The sequence below is a fragment of the Caretta caretta genome, chromosome 1 (assembly GCF_965140235.1).
Source record: "Caretta caretta isolate rCarCar2 chromosome 1, rCarCar1.hap1, whole genome shotgun sequence".
NCBI classification, from domain to species: Eukaryota; Metazoa; Chordata; order Testudines; family Cheloniidae; genus Caretta; species Caretta caretta.
Window position 1 is genome coordinate 210,285,103 of NC_134206.1, and position 7,585 is coordinate 210,292,687.

Consider the following 7,585-nt stretch of genomic DNA (forward strand, 5'->3'; position numbering starts at 1 on the left):
GCATCCCCCCAGTCCAGGGAGAGAGGGATGAAGAATCCAGGAGCTATAGGAGGAGCAGAGGTGAGCCTGGGTGGAGGTGCAGAACAGATGTGGGTGAAGATTTGATGTGGGACAGAACAGACTGGAGGCTGAAGCAGGCAGGATTGTTGGAGGACTGGGGGCACAGGATGGGGGCTGCGGGCAGAATTTATTGCTAGGCAGGGGGATGGGCAGATGTGGGGGGGTGTCAGCGTGAACCAGACTTACAGACACTTATACCCTGCTAGTCTATCTGCAGAAACTAATCCTGCCTAGGCTACCTTTATGGGATGGTAGTACTTTGTGTAACAGACATGCACACAGGTTGTTTGTTCTAAAATTCTCTTTTCTCTAATCCTTTCTCCACCTGCTAAACAAAAACATTGTGTGATTAAAATGCTTATTGGTCAATTTCACTGGTCACAGGTTCTCAAAAGGAGTACATGCAAGTGCCCAAAATCCAGTTAGACCTGCAGGGGGATAAGAAGTTTATATTGGACCAGAACCCCTTGTGCTAGGTACTATACAAACCCAGAACAAAAATAAGATTCCTGCACCAACATGCTCACAACCTCAGCATCAAACAAGAGTCAACGGGTGGATACAGACAGATGGGGAGTACAAGGAAACAAAGAGACAATGTTACTCAGTGGTCTTAGCACACCAGTATTCCAAGAGTGGTCAAGATTTTGTAGGTATCAAAAAAAGTATAGTTTTGACTAGGGTTCCGAAGGAATATATTGAGGCAGTTCCATGGATGTTTATGGGGAACTCCTTCCAAGCCTTAGGGTCAGCATAGAAGAAAGTACAAATGTGCTTGTTTGAAAATTTAACAAGTGGGCAATAGAGGCTGACTTCATGGGCCAATCAGAGGCAAGAGTTAACATCTTGCTAGTGAATGAGACATGATATGTGGATTGGGGAAGGGCCTTGAAAGTAAAGAGAGGGGTCAAAGTAATGGGCTAGGAAAGTGATCTTTGCAGCAGCATTCAGGAAGGATATGAGCAGGGCAAGTTTGCAATTCTCAAGCCTGGAGAAGATGATGTTGCAATAATCGAGATGCAAGAGGATTACAACTTGGTTGAGAGTTTTAGCCATGGGAGGGATTAGAAGAGCTGTATTTTAGAGATATGATGCAGAAAGAATTAGCAAAATTTAGCCATAGCTTGGATGCGAGGCCCTAGAGAGAGGTCTGAGTTGAAGATGATGCTGAGGTTATAAGCCTGCATGATCGGCAGGATGGCAGTATTGTCCACAATGATCAAGAAAGGAGGTGTGGGGGGAATGCTTGGAGGGGAGATTAAGAGCTCTGGTATAGCCATGGTTAACTTGAGCTGGTGGCTAGACATCCACAAGGAGATGTCAGAGAGACAGGCAGAGATTTTAAGTTTGATCAGGAGAAGACAGGTCTGGAGTAGCAGGGGCGGCTTAACTTTTGTGGGCCCGACGCCAAACTTATTTGTGGGCCCCCATGAAGGCAATGGAGCATGGCGTGGGGAAGTCAGTCCCCTGAGCGAGGGGCCAGCCAGGAGCAATAGGGCATGGCATGGCAGGAGCAGCGCTGCTCCAGCCAGACCAGGGCGAGGGCACTATTTACAAACCAGCAGTTGCCAGACACACAGTGGCCCGCCCAGCCCTGTGCTTCCAGCATGCCCCTTCCCCTCGGGCGAGCCCATGCCATGCCACACAGCCCCCCTGCACAACATGAATACCCCCCCAACTCCCTATGGCCAGAGCCCCCCCCCCGACCCAGTAAGCCCAGCGCCCCCTGCCAGGCCCCCTCCACAAATACACAGCACCCTGCACACCACCTCTACCCAGCACCCTGCACAACACCACCCCTGCCCAGCACCCCCCTGCCCACAGCCCCACCACAACTGCCCAGAACCCCCACTCCCAAGTGCTTCAACACACACATTTTCCCCGCCCCCTCACAGTCCAGCACACACACACCCCAGGCTCCCCAGAGACCCACGCCCTGCCTCCCAGCCGTGGATGAAGGGAAAGCAGTGGATGTATTGTTTCTTGACTTTAGCAAAGCTTTTGACACGGTCTCCCACAGTATTCTTGTCAGCAAGTTAAGGAAGTATGGGCTGGATGAATGCACTACAAGGTGGGTAGAAAGCTGGCTAGATTGTCGGGCTCAACGGGTAGTTATCAATGGCTCCATGTCTAGTTGGCAGCCGGTATCAAGTGGAGTGCCCCAAGGGTCGGTCCTGGGGCCGGTTTTGTTCAATATCTTCATAAATGATCTGGAGGATGGTGTGGATTGCACTCTCAGCAAATTTGCGGATGATACTAAACTGGGAGGAGTGGTAGATACGCTGGAGGGGAGGGATAGGATACAGAAGGACCTAGACAAATTGGAGGATTGGGCCAAAAGAAATCTGATGAGGTTCAATAAGGATAAGTGCGGGGTTCTGCACTTAGGACGGAAGAACCCAATGCACAGCTACAGACTAGGGACCGAATGGCTAGGCAGCAGTTCTGCGGAAAAGGACCTATGGGTGACAGTGGACGAGAAGCTGGATATGAGTCAGCAGTGTGCCCTTGTTGCCAAGAAGGCCAATGGCATTTTGGGATGTATAAGTAGGGGCATAGCGAGCAGATCGAGGGACGTGATCGTTCCCCTCTATTCGACATTGGTGAGGCCTCATCTGGAGTACTGTGTCCAGTTTTGGGCCCCACACTTCAAGAAGGATGTGGATAAATTGGAGAGAGTCCAGCGAAGGGCAACCAAAATGATTAGGGGTCTGGAACACATGAGTTATGAGGAGAGGCTGAGGGAGCTGGGATTGTTTAGCCTGCAGAAGAGAAGAATGAGGGGGGATTTGATAGCTGCTTTCAACTACCTGAAAGGGGGTTCCAAAGAGGATGGTTCTAGACTGTTCTCAATGGTAGCAGATGACAGAACGAGGAGTAATGGTCTCAAGTTGCAGTGGGGGAGGTTTAGGTTGGATATTAGGAAAAACTTTTTCACTAAGAGGGTGGTGAAACACTGGAATGCGTTACCTAGGGAGGTGGTAGAATCTCCTTCCTTAGAGGTTTTTAAGGTCAGGCTTGACAAAGCCCTGGCTGGGATGATTTAACTGGGAATTGGTCCTGCTTCGAGCAGGGGGTTGGACTAGATGACCTTCTGGGGTCCCTTCCACCCCTTATATTCTATGATTCTATGATTCACCACCCTGCTGGGAGGTGACTGTGTCTGCCAGGCTGAGCTGCCAGCACCACCACGGCTGGTCCTGAGGTGGGGAATTGTTCTGGCCTCTCGGGAGTGGCGTGATCAGCTAGGCCAGGGCCTGTCCTGGCTGAGCTCCCTCAGCACCCACTTGCTTGGAGGGGCCCAGCCAAGCCCCCCCACACTGTCCCCCCTACAACTGGCTGAGATTGACCAGGCTCTTCTGCACCAGTCCCAGGCAGCTCAGTTCCGGGGAGACAGACGGGGCCCCACAAGTGGTGGGAAGCAGAGGCTGCCCAGAGCTGGAGGTGCACTGGGGTCTGGCCGGGGCGTGGAGAGGAGCTCTCGGATGGCCAGTGGGCAGACTGAGAGGAGCAAGTGGGGAGGAGTGGGGAGCCAGTGGGCTGGCAGGGTCTCGGGGCGCAGTGCAAGCGGAGCAGGCTGCGGCCCCTTCTGAGGATGGGCCTGGCTGGTGCTATTGTAAACCCAGTACTGTGGAGTAGAGAGGAAGATGGGTGAGTCATTGAACAGTAGTTGAATTTATGTTTCTGAATGAGATTACCAAGATATGAGATGTAGTGGGAGAATAGAAAGGGATTAAGGACAGAGCTCTGTGGAACCTTCCAAAGAAAGTTGGATAGAGGAGTGAGGAGGATCCTCTAAACGATATTCTAAAGAACCAGAAGAGGACAGAGCCATGTAAACCAAGGGAAGAAAAGATTTCAAGAAGAGCATGGTTGACAGTGTGAAGGCAGCTGACAGGTCAAAGAGGATGAGGACAGAGTGCTGGTTTTAGTTTTGTGTAGGAAGAGGTCATTAGAGAATTTGGCTTCAGTGGAGAGCAAGGGGCAGTAGCCAGATGGGAGGAGTATAGGATGGAATTGGAGGGGAAGGACTCCAGACAGTGATTGTAGACAATGTGTTCTATGAGCTTAAAGATGGGGTAGATGCTAGAGAGGCAAGTGAGTCAAGAGTAAGTTTTTTAAAATGGGAGACACTAAAGCATATTTGAATTTTGAGGGAGAGTGAGAGGTTAAAGAGAAGAGTATGGGAAGAGATGAGAGTGGGTACAAAGGAGATCAGATAGGATGGGATCACTGGAGCAAGTGGAAAGGTCAGAGGAGGTGAGCAGATGAAAAACTTTTGCATCTGTGATGGTGAGAAAGGAGAAGGGAGTAATAGCAGGGGAAGAATGAAGAGAAGTAGAGGGGAGTGGAAAGTCACATTGTATTTTGTCAGTTTTCTCTTGGAGTAAATCAGCAAGATCCTGTGAGGAAAGAAAAAGGGGGAACAGAAGGAGGGGAGGGCTTGAGGTGTGACTCAAAGGTGGGTGTGGAATTGAGAACATGGTTAAGTTGGAAAAGTAGAGTTGTTTAGCTAGAAAGATGACCAAAATGATGGAGGAGAAAACAAATTAATAATGGAGGAAATCAGTCTAGTCATGAGATTTTTTTGCCAGAGATGCTCCACAACATGTGAGCAAGAGTGGAGGAAACAGGTATTTGGGGGTGGGGGATGGAAGCCAAGGCTGGGGGTTAACAGAATGTACCTTTGGTAGGATAGAAATACTACTGATTCTGAAAATATTCCAAAAAACAATCTCAAGCAGAGCAATAGCAAATGTTATACTGAAAGTGCTAGTTTTGGATGTCAGAGAATATCTGCCAAATCATCTAATTTGCTGAACAATTTGGGTATGTCTGTGACACTCTGTACCTCGGGGGAACACCCAACATCCCCATGTTCATCCCTGTAAAATGATTGTGTGGTATCCAATGCAAAGTTTGCCATGTCAGGTGTCTTTGAAAGGCTCATGATGCACTGAGCATTGTTGTTACAGTAATGATATAGGTTATAATTTCATGTATGTAGTTATGAGGCTGAAAATGTATCCTCATGGCTTAAAATAAGCCCAGGCAAAAACTCTCCAAGAGCAGAGGGGCAGTTCACACCTCATCAGGGCAGGTATGGGACAAACCCAGCCCAGCCTCACAGGAACAAAGGACGCTGGCCTAGGCAGCAACAAAAAGGTCTGTTGGTCTCTCCAGTGACTCATCCCCATTCCTTTGGTCAGTATGGGACTACAATGAGGTAATGCTCACCTGACTCTGAAGGGGTATGGGTAAAGCCAAGAGGGAAGAAAGGACATGATAAAAGGGAGAGATATTTGCCTTGCTCTCTCTCTCTTCTACCTACATCTACAGACACCACACCAAGCGACTGAAGCACTGATCAAAGGGGAGAGCCTGGCTGAAGAGCAACCCGCCAGCCTGTGGTGAGAAGTATCTAAGTTTGTAAGGGCATTGAAAGTGTTAAGATCAGCTTAGAATGCGTTTTGCTTTTATTTCATTTGACCAAATCCAACTTGTTATGCTTTGACTTATAATCACTTAAAATCTATCTTTATAGTTAATAAATGTGTTTGTCTATTCTACTTGAAGCAGTGGTTTGGTTTGAAGTGTGTCAGAGTCTCTCCTTGGGATAACAAGCCTGGTACAGATCAATTTCTTTGTTAAATTGACGAACTCATATAAGCTTGCAGCGTCCAGTGGGCATAACTAGACACTGCAAGACGGAGGTTCCTAGGGTTGTGTCTGGGACCAGAGATATTGGCTGGTGTCATTCGGCTGCACAATCCAAGGAGCAACTTACATTCCAGAGGCTGTGCATGAACAGCCCAGGAGTGGGGGTTCTCACAGCACAGCAGGGTAAGGCTGGCTCCCAGAGTCAAGGATTGGAGTGACCTAGCAGATCAACGGTCTGGATAACACCAGAGGGGAACGTCACAATGTCCATGCTTAAAAACACTACAGCGGCACAGCTGTGCCAATGTAATGCTTCACTGTAGGCCAAACCTGTTGTCATAGGTAATCTACCTCCCAAAGCAGCAGTAGCTAGGTCAACAGAAAAATTCTTCTAGTGACCTAGTGCTATGTTACCCAGAAAAATAGTCTTTGGGGCACCATTCTAATAACCCGCTTATCACCCCCTTCATCTGCTCTTCCTGGGGTATGGGTCTCCAGTAGGGTTGCCACCTTTCTAACTGCTAGTAACTGGACCCCTGAGGCCCCACCCCCAGCTCCACCTCGTCCCTCAAGGCCCCACCCCACCCTTTCCCCAAAGGCCCCACCCCCGTCACTCATTCCTCTCCCCACCTCCCCCGTTGCTCACTCGGTCGTCTTTACCTCCCTCCTCCCCGCTGGGCTCCCTCTGCTCCAGGGCTGGGATGGGAGCAGCTGCTGCTTGACGAGCCTGCCTGCAGGTAGGAGGTGCCCCGACTGAGTGGGTTATTGACCTGGCACCTTACCCCGCCCCGGGGTAACCAGACTTTTGGTGTCAGATGTACTGACTGGACACTGCCAGGTCCCCTTTTTGACCAGACTTTCCAGTCAAAAACTGGGCACCTGGCAACCCTAAATGGCACCTGGACACAGAAGCCAGAAATCGTACTGTCCAGGTAAAACCTGGATGGGTTGCAACCCTTGTTTCCAGAGTGGCTAAGGAAACACTTGAAGGACATGGATAATTTTTATTTTAACAAAATACATTTAAAAACAACAACCTTTATTTTTTCTTAGCTCTTTTTACTGATGTCAGGGTTCCTTTCCCACTCTGAACTCTGGGGTACAGATGTGGGGACTCACATGAAAGACCCCCAAGCTTATTTTTACCAGCTTAGGTTAAAAACTTTCCCAAGGCACAAATTCCTCCTTGTCCTTGAACAGTATGCTGCCACCGCCAAGTGATTTAGACAAAGAACCAGGGAAAGGACCACTTGGAGTCCTATTCCCCCAAAATATTCCCCCAAGCCCTACGCCCCCTTTCCTGGGGAAGGCTTGAGAATAATATCCTCACCAATTGGTACAGGTGAGTACAGACCCAAACCCTTGGATCTTAAGACAATGAAAAATCAATCAGGCTCTTAAAAGAAGAATTTTATTTAAAGAAAAGGTAAAAGAATCACCTCTGTAAAATCATAATGGTAAATACTTTACAGGGTAATCAGATTCAAAACACAGAGGATTCCCCTCTAGGCAAAACTTTAAAGTTACAAAAAAACAAGATAAACCTCCCTCTAGCAAAGGGAAAATTCACAAGTTGAAAAAAAAAGGTAATCTAACACACCTTGCTTTATTTACTTACTCTTTTTGTAATATCAGAGACTTGTACAGGATGGTTTATAGGAGAAGGAGGTTTTTGACCTGATGCTTCTCTGCTTTCCCCAGAGAACACACCAACAAAGCCTCCTCCTCTCCCTCCCCTCCAAGATTTAAAAGTATCTTCTTTCCCCATTGGTCCTTTTGGTCAGGTGCCAGCCAGGTTATTTGAGCTTCTTAACCCCTTACAGGTAAGGAGGAATTCTAGGCTACCCTTAGCTGTATGGTTATG